This window comes from Perna viridis, chromosome 2, assembly GCF_037379345.1.
Source record: "Perna viridis isolate PV_CMFRI_1.1 ecotype Kerala chromosome 2, ASM3737934v1, whole genome shotgun sequence".
NCBI lineage: Eukaryota > Metazoa > Mollusca > Bivalvia > Mytilida > Mytilidae > Perna > Perna viridis.
The window spans coordinates 47544368-47559926 of NC_142446.1; the positions used below are offsets into that span (position 1 = coordinate 47544368).

A 15559-nucleotide genomic window follows, 5' to 3' on the forward strand; every position below is an offset into this window, starting at 1 on the left:
TCACTTTGAATCATACTTGCAATTGACACTGTCTGAATTTTATATGCACTTATACTTAATTAACATTGCAAGTAAAATTTGGATTTTCCGAAGAACATTTAGTAAAACATATTTGACACACAAAGTCATTAGAAAGTCTTTACCAAGGATATGAATACTTTCAGATCAAAGAAGCACCACAAAACGATATATAATACGACAATCTAGAATCAATATATAAGTAATGTTAAACTTTATCAATTTTACGGTCATTGACCATAGAGGTTGATGGTCTTAGAAATCACAACATTACAACCTATGATTTTACGATCGTTATTAACAGCAAGGACAGACTTTGACACAAATGCAGAAACATCTGGTTATGGTGTATGTTGTGAGTCATGTTGCTCTGGAGTAGGTGGCCTTGGATAATGATCGCAAAAAAAAACAAAATGTTGCATGTAACTAAGTCCAAAATCAATATCAAACAAACTAGGAACAAAGCGTATTATACTTTGGTATCTAAAAATCGGTAATGTGTTGATGGCAAGGTAAGTTTCTGAGTTTCAAAGAAGATCAGGAGTATTTTAAATGAGCAAAACTGAGTAAAATCACACAAAATATATATTATACATGTCATTTTGCATCAATCTGTTTACAAATGCCTCTTCAAGATGACATAAGATATGTTCAACGTCTGTATAGAAAGCGAGTTGTTTAAATTTAGGAGTTGTGTAACTTCTTAATGATATGCCACAGAGCTGAAGGCAAACTGTCTACTAAGATCATGTATGTAATTTTGTTTCTCACGATGCCTTATTTCTATAGATTATCTTTCAAGTTTCCGTTCATTACATATATATGATTCATTTTCGTCCAGTTATATTCTGTAGTAGATTTGCCGATTACTTACTAATGTTTCATTCATATATTTAAGAGCAATCAAGGGAACCAAGATTCTAGCGGAAATCAAAAGAATGTAATCCATGGACAAAGACCAGACATGTAACTTAAATAGTACATACAAAGTAACAAAAGTAAATGAGCAACTAGGACTCCACTTAAAACTGGGAGCATGGACCAGGTGCACAGGTGGGGTAAGCGTCATCTGCTTTTCTAGAAACACCCACCGAGTTGCTAATAAAAAGTCAACACGTAGCTCCATATTAAAACAAATAAAGAAAAAAATATATATTTCGTTAGGGGCAAATTCTATCACAGCCCCAGGCATAAAACTTATCATCATTTAATAAATTATCCATTTTTTTTTCAAATTCAATTTCATAATATGGATTAGTAATTATTACCATTCCATGTATTTGTTGATAGTACACCTTCATGTCTGTGACTTTACATTATTTTAATTACCGTTCATGCAATAAATAAAAAAACCCATCATAATTGAAATAGTATAGTAGGCACAATTGTAACGGAATTACAAATATATAGACCGGGAAGTTCTACCTCTCCTTGTCTAGAAATTAAGAGAAAAAAATCGTTATATTCAGAAATTATGCCCGAATTATGAAGACCTCCTGACATACTTCATCCATTAAACAACTGCTTTACGACCATTATACTACCAGTAAACATTATGTATAATTCAATAACCATAGCTTTGTGGTGACGTAAGACTCCAATTATGTCCATAATTAACATTCAGTCTTAATACATAATTGTGGCACTTATTCGAGGTTGACAACGAATTGCTCGACGTTTTCTTTGTAAGATTGAATGACGTTTTTTTGATAAACATACATGATAATTGTAAAAACATTTTTTTTAAAATCAAGCACTAGTATTGTGTTCAGAATAAATGTTTAATAATTACATGCATGTCCAATGACTAAGTCTTAATTACCGAGTGCACTGTTTGTTGGCCGTATGAAGGCAAATGGCAAACCCTTTAATGTTAAATGTTCTTGATATTTTCCGTATAGCTTACTTGAACTTCTATTATTATTCGACTAAACACCATAGTCACAGTCATCAATTTACATGTTTTTAAGGTCTATATATGATTCATATGGCAATAAATACATGTAGGTTAAAATAGTTTCCATATGTTATGATAAGTAAATGTAAATGTTTTGATAGACATGCATAACATATATGTGTTGCTTCACTACAATTGATATTTTCAACATAGTTTTTGGCATTTTTCAGGTCATATAATAGAACGTTTCATTAATTGGTAATTGAAAAAGAAAATTTTGTAATTGAATAAAAAAATTCCATTTAAGAAACAAAATGCAGTGCCAGAAAAAACAACAATGACATTAAAAATAAATGAAATACAAATTTTCAAATTTCATAAAGACATTGAAGATCATACTTTTAGATGATTTCATAAAATAATCAACAGTGAAAATGAGCCATGAAAATAAGTAATGACGACAACATAAAAAAAATAACATTGTGACGTCATTACCGACGATTATTTAAACTGTGAAATCGATGTGGTTAGCTCTCTCTGATTTTCATCATACGCAAGACGAAGTGTATATGACGATAGAAAAATAATTATCAATGTGTCAGAGACTTTTTCTATAATACCATGATTGTCACTGTCCAATTATAGGAAAATAAGAGCTTTTGTTGAAACTTTTTCAGACAATCAATTTTGGTGCAGTCAATATTTTTCGTTTACCTTTCGTTTCGGTCTTTTTATTATTGCATTTTTTATGTTTGTTTGTTTATGTTTGTTGGTTTTGTTTTCATGTTTTGCTTCTTGATAGTACCTTGGAGTCCCTGAGATTTTTCTTTCTTTCAATGATATTTGATATTCTAACATTGTCTGAAACCTTTACTGATGATCAAAGCAAAAAACACACAAACACACAAACACACAAAAGAAAAAAAAGAACACAATCACAAAGAAAGCAAATTAAATTGACGAAGAAAGTCACTACTATTTACGTCTAAGTTTGATTACAAAATTAAGATATTTCTAATCTTAATTTTTCTACCATTTCATGATGATAGTAATTCAATATCAAATTTAATATGTAGTTTTTACCTCATTGGTAGGGAACATTTACCGTAATAAATGTTCAGGCGACAAAACAAAAATAAATTATGACGCTAGTGCACGGAGTCATTAAATAACATTGTTATCTCGAGAAAATGCTTTGGAAACATAATATAGCTTTAAATTTAGTTCTAGCATAAAATATTTCAAATCAGGATACCACATTGCGTCATAATTGAACTTAAATTGCAACACAATATGATACGACTCATACGAAACAGGTCAAACACAAGCAGGTCATAATTATATACGTGCGTAACATTGAACATACAAATTCAGTGATCAATGCAAGCAATTTAAATGGAATATACAATACAAATTGGTACATATGGTATCAGCAAGTATATTTAAATAATTATAAAACAGAACATGTAAGCACTTATAAACATTAAGTATGATGAGAATTAAAACAAAAATGCGAAGTCAAACTTGGTTTTTATGCCAAAATGTAATGTAGCAATTTGTCAAACTGTACATTTCATATTGAATTGAAATGTTACGGTTCAAATATAAACGATGTTGGATACATTGCATAAATAGAGATGATAGTTTTGTTCTTAAACATCATATTTTATACAGACAAATACATTTACCCTTATGAAATACTTGTTTTCTTCATGTCAACTCAACAAAGAATTCTATTTTTTTGGTTGTTGTCTATTTTTCCTGTTTGTTTTTGTTTTATTTGTTTACATGATCCTTCACCTTGAAATATTTTCAATAAAAAAGGAGTATTGCATATACAAGGTAAATCAAAACATTTCAAGTTTAAGGTTACGTCCTGGTGGTCATTATAATATGAATCATAAGGAACAATTTAGCATGATTAAGTGTAAATAACACGTATATTAGTTAGGTTAAGATTATGATTCATGAATGATTCGAATGTTAAATTTCGATTTCGCATATTTAACACAATCTTTCACATTATACATATTTTCTATTGACAAGTTTAAATTTCATTGACTGTTCCTTCGTTTTTTCCAATAATTATTGAATAAATTCAAGTTTTTATAAATTTAAAAAGACAAAAAGGTGCAGAAATGTACACTAAATATAACTTTAAAAAAAAATCAAAAGTTAGAATAAACATGTTTATCTATAAAATCAGTAAGATAATTTAAAGGTCTCATAACTGTTGGGTCATTTAGATGACAGGAGATGCTTATTTGTAAAAATATTTAGAATAAAACAATAATACCATGGTATCTACAGTATTTGATTCTAAATGTTAAGCATATTTCTGCTTGGGTAAATCCATGAAAATTTTTGTAGCACAAATAACTATCCAAATATTAAAAACAAATGTCCCTTCGTTCCACATAAGTTGGTCTTCAAATCATGATACTCCTTTATCTTAAACAAAGCAAAACTTTACCCATGAAAGCATCTGTACCTTTCAGTTGTTTGCGTAAAGATTTTGTTTAACCATGGTAAGAAATGTGAAACTATAGTCGATATTTGAAGTCATCGCATATATTCATAACGATGCAAATATTATTCTTAAGAATTAACCGTAGGTTTTAGTTTGCTTTGAATTCCAAATAAAAAAAATTATAATCTCTAATATAAAAATGTTTGAAATTGTTGTATGAAAATATGACCCCTTTTGAAACATGCAGCATTATTTGATATTCCCTACTGTATAATTCAGGCAAACAATCCCCTGCTATTAGCCAACGGTTATGACCACCCTCACCCATTTCCAAATGGTAGGTTGCACGAAAAGTGCAAACATTTAAAAATGCCCTCTTTTCAAGGTCATTACTTAACATTACATTTGACGGGGTTTGTGGTTGTTGTAGCAGATTCCTTTCAAATTCTGTTTTAATCATTATTTAATGGTTTAAACGGTTTACATATATACGCGTTAGTAACATCCCACAAGTCACAAAAACAGTAAAGAGCTTGCAACATCATACAATGTGGTTACAAATACATTTTACATCCCAAAAGTTTTGAATTTATGATACTTATATTTCAGATTTTGGTTTAAAGAATTGATAAAATATTTTGGCCTTGTGTCGAACATATCGATAAAAAAAATTAGTTAAGTCTGTATTTACAATACAAAAATTTGTAGGCTGCGCATGTGATTCATAATGTCAATAATTTCCCATATTTCTAATTTTGGGATTACGCTATCTTCTAGATTCAAATGACTTTGTGATTTTGTCCGTTTGAGCATCATATAAAGGCGTGCCAAGAAAATGTTTTCAAAAAGAAAATGAAAAAGGCAAATTATTTTTACCTTTATTTTGCCCTTGAATCCATTTGTATTTCTCACTTTTTAGCTCCGAAAAATGGTCGTCGGACGTAGCTGTGAAACTAGTGCGTGAATAAAAGACAAAAACAAACAGCGATATGAAAAATAACCAACCAAAAATGAAATATCCACAAGTCATGAATGGCAAACACTTCTTGGGGAATAAGGGGGATAAAAATACAAAAAGCAGAACATTTTCTGTAAAACATAGCCTGTATTGCTTTAATGAATACAATAATGATTTCACTTACTAATGATGTACAAATAACTAATATCCTTGTAAAGTAAACATTGTGATAAACCACGAAATACAAAGTATTCCCCTTTTCAACGCTTATTCCTTCCCATTTTATTGAAATATATATAAATTTTTTTTTCGTCACTCATTTTTGGATTAGCCATGATTCATAATCAAATATAAAACCTGTTAAGATTATACGTGTTTTAAGTGTCAGTCCTTGTAAGAATCAGGCAGAGAGTGAAACATGGTATGCAAAATCCCACCATTTTGAGAGCGTAATTTAACTATTAGCACAATCAAAAGCAAGGAGAAGGGACAAGATATTCCATACCACTTTGGTAAATTGAGTTAAAATTTTATCGAAGATTTAAAGAGCAGATAACTCTTTCAAAAATTTCATTTTCTAACATTCTATTAAAAACATTCTAAACAAATCCGGTGATACAGAGATCAAATAATGGTCTTTTCAAATAGAGAAATCAACTTTCAGTTAAATTATATTATCAGATCGGTTGGTTTTTGACATGCATGTTTCTGTTTTTTTTTTCCTTTTTGCTTAATACTTGCACTTAACACTTTTACTTTATACTATAGCATATATTAAGTAAAAGTACAAATTATTGTTATATCATCGATATGACCACATACAAATAATAATGAACTTACTAACGTGATTAATATGATTTTTACGCTTAAACTGACAGCTTTTCGTAAATGTACTAATTTTAATGTTAAAAATATTTCTTAAACGTTAATCAAACAGTGTTTTAATACGGCATCCTCTAACAACCCAGTCAACAACAAAGTCAAAGGTTGGGTTGTGTTTTGCATGTTATTCAGCCTGTATTGTACATACATTAAACCTTTATTTTTTTAATGATAAATAACGTGCGTATCAATTTCGAATATATATAAACAATAGAACATATAACATAGAAGTAATAAAGAATTAAAGTTGATAGAAAGTGTTCAAATACACTTCTATAAGTCTCAGTAATATATGTGTTATTTTAATATTATTACTACCAAATATTCATTCACTATCCAGTGCAGTACAGAGAAAAAGATTAATACATGGAGATTAGTATCAAGTCTAGCATTCAAAATACATATCTTGAGATATACTTGATTGTATATCACATTGCAGTTGCAATTGAAAACTTTTATTAAGTATAAAAAAATTCTCCAGTTGAGATCACACCAAGGTGAATGATACTGGATTTTCCATCTGGTAACTTCTCGTGTAGGAGTATGGGTTTAGTTATACTTTACATTTTGGGTATGCCTGTACTTTGAGCAGTATTATTTATCTACATCGTTTCCAATTTCATACATGATAATGTATATTGTCATACTCAATATCTTTAAAGTTTATGCAATTCTATATATGAAGATAATCCGTAATAAATATTTTTTTAGGAGATTGCATAATATCTTTACACATTGGAAATTGGAATAAGATTTTTTTTTTCAAAATAAAACTTTTGCAACTTTTAATACCAGCGCGAGAAAGTGTTGGTATTAATAAACTGCATTTGGTAAAATTATAATCTTTTCATTTATATATTTCTATTTAATGACATATGGTTGTATATTTTACAGAATATGATTGGGAAGAGTTGTTTGTTAATGCAATTTGTAGGTCTTAAATTGTGTAAATGTTAAGGATGAACCAAATCGAATGAAATTCATAGTCTAATTTCATTATTGGTCTTCCTAATTTTCAAAGGCCGTACACTAGATTACTAATATCTAGAAATAAAGAACCACAACACAACAATTTATTTGCGTTAAAAAAATTCTTTTCAATAATAGAGGCCCCGTGCAGGTCCGGGTGTCAAAAGAATAGGCCTTCAGCAGTGCTAAGCTTGTCGTAAAAGGCGACTAAATAGTGCTCAGAACCCTAGCCGGGGACTAGGGCGCTCTGCCCACAGAGCAACTGGGATGTGTGCCCCAGGTGGTGGAATGGGGTACCCCTGGCGTATTACATGCTGGGGTTGTCAGGCTATAATACAGAAAATCCGACCGCAAACCATAGTGGTGCACCGTGTTGGGAAAGATGCCACGTTCCTCGCACGTTAAAAAACCCTACTGTGGTATTCTCCCGGAGTAGGAACCATAGGGCTCCGCCACAGAAGGCTAAATTGCCCGACCCTACCCACCTCTCCCTATTTCCAGTGGCAATCAAAATTTGTCGACCCCATTGTCCTTGTGTTCCATCCCTTTTTTCATTTCATCATCACTGCATGTTCATTTTATCATCAATTTCATGTTCATCGTCTGAATATAGCAGAAATATTGCTGCTCGAACGTTAAACCCAAACAAACAAACAAACAACAAACATTTTTCATTTCATCATCATTTCATGTTCATTTTATCATCCACTTCATGTTCATCGCCTGAATATAGCTGAAATATTGCTGCTCGGGCGTTTAACCCAAAAAATCAGTCAATCAATAATAGTGTGTAACTAATTTTTCTTTATTTTTCGAATTTAAATCAAATGTAGGTTAATAAAAACAATTGTTTTTATATAACATGACTTAAATACCTAGACTCGACATCCATAGATTGTTGTGATTTCCAGAAGGATCACACTTTGGAAGTATCTCATTCCAGGTCACAAAATTCACAAAATTGGAAATCCAGGGAGACTGATTGTCTCAGTATATAACTGACAACACTTCTAGTTTTCTCCACGACATTTTCATTCTATCACGGAGAAACAAGAACACTTTCAATATTCTTGGTTTCTTCGAACCAGAAAGTAATGATGCTATGATAAAGTTTTGTAATTCTGAAGGTTATTTTTATTGTCTTGGTAGACTGTTTGTTTATCACCTCTGCTCCAGTGCCTCTGACGAAGGCAAGTAGTGCGGAAATTTAAACCCTTCCTTCAAATCACGTTTTTATTTTCTTTTGTTCTTTTTTATCATTTATATATGTATACATTTTTCTAATCTATTATTCATATGTACGGTTTACTTTGCCAAATCAACATTACTGATTTGTTCAAGGTGTCATAATTTTCCTTTACTCTTTCGTCTACCCCGGACTTGATTTTTATGAGCAACTCGACGGGTGTTAATAGAAAACCTACCGGTGCACCTGGTCCATGCCCCCAGTTTTTAGTGGAGTTCGAGTTGCCCATTTACTTTTGTTACTTTTGTATGTATTATTTTAGTTACTTTTTGTTCTTTGTTGTGTGTCTGTTTTTCATGTCTGGTCTTTGTCCCTGGATTACATTTTTGTGATATCCTGCTAGAATCTTGGCTCCCTCGATTACTCCTTAATATAATATTATTGCAAATAATTCTGAAATTGTTTGAGTAAATGTCGATAATATACGATGACATCATTCAATACATGACTACTTATGATAGGTTTTAGTGGGAGTTTGACATTTCTAGTTGCATACGTTTTAAACACATGATAGGGAAAATGAAGGTCAGATATATATTTTAAGTAATACATTACCAAAATTATCAATAAATTGTAAAAGTTTCAATGGATAAAAGATATCATACGATCCGAACATAAACGCATAGAAAGATATGTAAAAATTTTGACTCTAACAATAGTGTTAACATGTAAATGATGCACTGATAAGGGTGCAATGGGACCGACTATACATTGATTCAGATGGTTTACAGAGGGGATTTTTTAACGAATACCATATAAATCAGTCCCTATAATTGAGAATAACAATATTTTATTATTGAATTTAATACTGATTTGTATTTTTTATGCAACAACTTGTCTTAAATGTTTGCTAATGCTGTTTAAAAATGGGTGTTATGATTACGTTTCACTCATTTTGAAATGAGATATCGTTACAAAGACGAAAATATCTGCCACGGAAAACGTTTCAGCAATGTCTGTTGTTTCTTGCTAATCCCAAAGAAATTGAACCTTAGATATTACTCTATCGGTCATAAAATTTTAGTTAAAGTACCAATAATTCCTATATACAAATTCCGAATAGTTGATCTGAAAAAAAAAGCTATACAATATCAGACTGTTGTAACCTTAATATTGTTTGCTTTTTACAATTTTAATTTTTTGGTAAGGCATTGATGCCTGTTAATTCAAATCATTCTTTAGTTCAACAGAGATCGTCTTGAGTTCCATGCCAATTCCAATAGCTATTTTATCTTCGGAAATATTAGTTTTCCAATCGATAATCAATGATTCATTGTCTGTGAATCTTTTCTTGTTTATAGCAACGAAACGTATCTGTAGGGTGTGACATATTACGTCCGGAAACTCTAATATTAATTATTTAATTTGTTTCTAGAAATAATAAAATTACGCATAAATATCAAAAGTGAATGCCAATGACATCATTTCTTTGGAGGAAAAGGATTGTAGAATATCATTGATGCAGTGTTAGTATGTTGCTGTTATTGTTTTTGTCTTGAGTTTTGAATGGTGCCTTGAAAGTCAGTTATACATTATGATTAACTCTGTTTTTTCAACAAGCCAAACAATGGGAGTGTGTTATTCTATGATACGCATTTGCCTTATACAGAATAACAGATTTATTGTGTTCATGAAAAGTTTAAGCAGTCAAAATAACTTTCCTTCACACTTTTTGAAAGAAAAACGGCATTCCATCTTTTTTTTTAAATAAGACCGTAGTCTTTGCTGGCACAATGCTTGAAGTTAGTATTACTGCAATGATGAAAAGATATTGTTGTTAACATCTCTATTCTTGTGCATTGTCAGTGGGTAAATAACCTTAACGATAAAACCACATCTTAGCAGTCAACATTTGATCGTTTAAAAAAGATGTGTGTGGTTTGAATATCCTATTGGACTTCACTTTTAAATATTAACTTGTATTTAAAGAATAACAAATGAGTAAATTACAAATGCAAGTTCCATGGTATTTACATCGCTTGTTCTTACTTGTCGGGAAGTCAACATTAAATATGAAGCTTCACGAACGGGATTAAAAAATCTTAATTTTTTTATTTGTTTGTTACTTATTTCAAAACAGTACATTAAAAGGTACAAGTAGTGTAATTGAAATAAAAATATAATATTAAACGTATTATCGATGAAATTATAAAAATGACGTAACAGCTAAGATATTTTTCCAGTTTACATAATGTTCTTTATAATTAAAGATACTGTTATCGTCTTAACGCTATGAATTCTCTACTGTCTCCAGGCAAAGGTCATGATGAAATAGAAATACGTCATACTCCCAGCTTCAGGAACTTGGATTGTTTTTTTAATAATACGATTTAGTTGTAATATCGTAGCGACTTACTGTTAGTGTCACTGTAAATAAAATTTAATGCAGTAAAGTTTTTTTTAAAATCTTTTTTATTCGCAAGCAATTATAGAAATAGAAATCAAAATCATATAAGATCTCAAGTACAACAATACTGAACAAGAACAACAGTTATCCCAGTAAATATATAAATGATTCATTATCTCAGAACAATCCTTACTTCAAGGATTACTTAAATTTGATCTACCTAAAATGAAATTAAAATTAAAGAGACTAAAACATATTTGTCTGCTTCATACCTAGACCGTCACTTATACATAGATTGAAAAAAGGACGCTTGAAATCGATACTTTATGACAAACGAGATAATTTTGACTTCCCTATTGTAAAATGTTCATTTCGTTATGGCAATAATTCCAACATCTCTAGCTTTTAGAGTATACATTTCACAGATGAATCCGAAGTGCATTTAATTTGTCTGCCTTTCTTGGTAGAGCGAGGGTACTGTTTAGTAAGTTTTCAAGACTGAGATACATTAGGACTTGTTGCTATCATTACTATAAACTGCTTATTGTCGGCATCACGATTTGATTAATTTAAATGCAATATCTACCTTACAGATGAGACGAGGATAGCGTTTAGTAATGTCAAGACAACAAATGCCAACATAAGGGAAAATGTAGTATAGTCGTATTAATTCTAGTGAGAAGAAAGCGGTAAATGAAAGCCAACGACACTCAAGTCATTTATGAATGAACTTATAGAAGGCGCGTCAATATGTATGATAGTGATTCATTCAAAACTATTTTTGAGTACAACCTGTTGAATATATCTATATCTAAACTAAAATCTTAAAAATAAAGTTTTGGCGTGGAAATATTGGAGAAATGCCCGAGACAAGGTTTTTTTTTAATTCATCTTGTTTATGTTTAGCTTGAAGAACAATCTTTGGTTGCAAAAACATGCATGTTAATATAAACTGTCTAAAGGATGAATGAATTATTAATTAATCCTGAAATTGAGCATGTACACCAGATGCGTATAACTAGAGATCAATAGCCTCCAACCTTCGTTAACACTTTGCTACCGATATATAGTGAAGGAAAACTACCAAATTAAATACAAAAGGAAAACCTTACCTGTATTTACATATCATATATGAAATTTTGAATGGGAATCCTTAGATAGAAAGGTAAAATGCTTAATACAAAATGCAAAGTTAACATTTAAATAAATGGAAATGTTCTATATATCGACTCACAGATCATATTGTAACTCATTCTGGATTATCAATGCTCATAGATTTGAAGTTTTGTCTTTAACATTTCTATTTCAACACAAACGTATGTTTTCCTTTGCTCATAAAACATCAAATTAAGTGAGAAAAATGATTGCATCACAATTGTGAGAATAAAAGCAACAAAATTCACAATCCAAGAGATAGAAGGCAGTTGAAACCAAGTCTACAGAAAAAAAGTTGATATCATTTGAGAAATACAAAGAACACTAAAGCTGACCTTTACCATTGCTTGCTTCAGACTTTCCTGCTTTGCTGGAAACACCGTATGCACTGATTATTAAAATTTTGTGGGTAAGTAGCAGAAAAATATAAGAAAAAAAATAAATTCAAAGAAAAAACTTAAGGCAAGAAAATTTTCCATAGCAAGATACTACTTCAATTATGTTGTGCATGCTTCTTAAAGAAAACAATTAAAAATATCAGGGTATTGCAAAAATGCAATCTAAAAGATGTAATCGTGATTAAATAAAAATAATAAGGAGTAAAACTTTCAACAAGGAAATTAAGTCACTTTGAACTTCGTTCGCCGACCAAGGGTGCATCTCCAAAAAGGAAGATATCAAAATGCTGACGTCATAGCTCATGGTAGAAAAATTCCTTGCAGCTGAAGTCATTTTGTTTTCCTCAGAGATGATCATCATCATCGTTGAACACAGCACGTGGGAAAACAAAAGCTGAAAAACAACAGTAACTATACTTAGCTGTCCTCATTTCTGCAGACTTAAGTTTACATAGATAACTAACTGTTTCTAAAGATAGACCACATAACAGCTGAGAGATAAGAATAAGATGTACCGTTAGAACGTAGTAGAACATTGATATCTATACGTTTTGCATATGCCAACTTTTGAAGTACAGAAAACTATATTCTAGATCAATGTGAATCATAAATTTGAGGATTATGACTGGAATAAATACTTTGATATTGGTCGAGCCTGCAAATATTGCTGATAAAGTTGATATGTCGAAGTTTTAATAAAGAATTTGCATGGGATTGTTCATTTTTATTATATCTACGATGGAAACCAACAAATTTTAATACAATGTTTTACCTATAACGGAACCAGTAGTGAAATGAAATAAAATATTTTATTCCTGCCCTTTAAAAAAGAGGACGAATTTTTAACTTTATCATCAAAACCAAATTTGTTAATGTGCCTAATAACAACTTTCAATACATAATGTTATTTAGGCAAGTAAAAAGATGCAATGATCATATAAACGGTTTAATGGCCATACTCGGTACATAGAAATAATAACCTCTAATAACTGAGGTAAGAAAATCAATACATTGATAAACAATCTTCACAATGTCGAATAAAATCTATACTTAATCAACTGACTAATTACACATTGATTGGTCAAATTATACGTGCATACTTATTTTTGTGACAAAGCGTGTGGAAGGAGTATCATCTCCGATCTGAATCAGTAGATTAGTGTCACGATTTGTCAATAACATACGCTTATGTCATAGTTTGAGACGCCTGCTTGTAACATTCGCTGTGGGAGATAGTTTTAATAAATGCATAGTAAAACTTAATTTACAAATATTGTAGGCTTTTTGACATCTTGAATTATTTATAGATTGAAAGCATTTTTATTTTTATTTTTTGCAAGGTCAAAACAGATGGCGATTTTGCATGACTTCATACTACATGTATAGGTAAATGATTCCTTTGGGCTATGAATGTTTCAATAAGCCACTGATTTACTTGAATCACGCATCAAGTTTAGATAGTAATAGCACTAGAATATCTAAAGCACATAATTATTTTTTTTTCAATTTGATGTTAATAAGGTACATTCAATCTAATGTTTTGGCTTGATTCTTTCGATGCCAATTCACAAATACATTCAGTGTTCTTATAAAACAATGCGCCCCTTAACCACTAACTCCGGGAGGTAAACTCGTTTGGTTTATCTGCCAAGTATAACAACACCTGTAACCCAATGGAATTTATGGTTAACTGAATAACTGATGTAGATACTATAAATAAACTTATCAACGGTCAGAAATAATTACTGGTCACACGAATGGGTCTTAGCGCCGACAACATTCCAGCGTTAACGATGATTAACCATACTGATATGGCAATTAATAGTGATTACAACGAAGATCAAATAATTTGACGATGATTGTTTTATAAAGCACGTGGTATTCCAAATAAATGTAGATTATTTTGTACAGTTTTTTTTAGCTTTATTTTACTTTTTGGAGGGAGGGGTTGGATTAAGAATTATTTAAAAAAACAAAATAACAAAATGTACCATTTGTACATTATGATTAATAGTTGATTTCATAATGGAATGTTGGATATTATATTTGAAGAAATACGAAAGAGAAATTCAGTTTTTTTTCATAGCAAAGCGGAAGGTTCCTTGTCGTTTGCTTTGTCATTTGAACAAATGACATCTGTTATGCAACGAACTGCATGACAAGTAATCAGTTGCAACAGTGCATTAATCAACAATAATACAATTACTTAAACCGATAAATTGATTTCTAACATGCCATTTTGTAGAAAATAATTAGAGTTCAATAGATTGATAATTTCCTGTTTCACATGTAATCTGCCACAAAATGATTTCCCATATGTAAAAATATTGCGTGTCTGTTAACAAATAGGTTATTTAGGCAATAACCTGAACATATTTAGTTTCTTTCAAGTTTTTTTTTCATTTATTTGACTGCGATAACATCCTAATCTCAAACCATAAAAAATACAGAACATATACAAGACATTACGATAAGGAAGGCAATCAATAACAAAAATCATAAACAAATACCGGCACATGTATTTAGTCATTGGTCTTTTTAAAGAATGAATTCAGATTATCATTTTTAATGATTCTTGCTTGGACATATAATGTTGCAATAAAAAGTTGAATGTCTCTATTATATTTACGAAAGAAAACTGCAAAATTTATACTACATGTATATACATTTTTGTTTGGGTTTTCCAACGAAAAGGCAAAAGCATAAGTGGTGGCGAAGTGTGTCTGCAGGATTGTCTTTTGTAACGCCCCCCCCCCCCCCAACCGGCAAACTGATATAATTGTAAACCAAATTGTATGTTTATTTTTTTAGATATGTTTACGAAAATTATATAAAAATATTGCAGTGCGTTAATGTTAAGGAAAAGTTTGGTAGTATTTTAATTTGTACTCTAATGAATTATAAATCATTTGTGATAGTTTCAATATGTAAAAGCTGACAAAACATTTGGGGATAATCTGCATTAAAAAAATATCAGGCTATCAAAACATAGGAAATATAGATGAATTTCATGGATTAATGTTCAGATAATGAACGTTAAAATTTAAAAAATACTAAAGACATGTAATTACTTCCGGTGTTGCATTAAATTATGCAACATAGGGCATGAACATCCCCTTACTGCGTCAGTAAGGAAACTAATCAACTCATTTAAGATCTTAAAAGATAATGTTTGATTAAAATATCGTATTTGCGTCATGAAAGTAGATACATGTCTAA

At 30.6% G+C, this 15559-nt stretch overlaps 1 long non-coding RNA gene across 1 annotated transcript; it reads left to right on the top strand.

The window, feature by feature from the left end:
• The first annotated feature begins 377 nt into the window (after window positions 1-377).
• LOC148625441 (uncharacterized) lies at window positions 378-11751 on the top strand. The gene is made up of 2 exons (XR_015920193.1): window positions 378-530; window positions 11381-11751. It is a non-coding gene; the product is annotated as an uncharacterized LOC148625441 (long non-coding RNA).
• Window positions 11752-15559: the final 3808 nt, after the last annotated feature.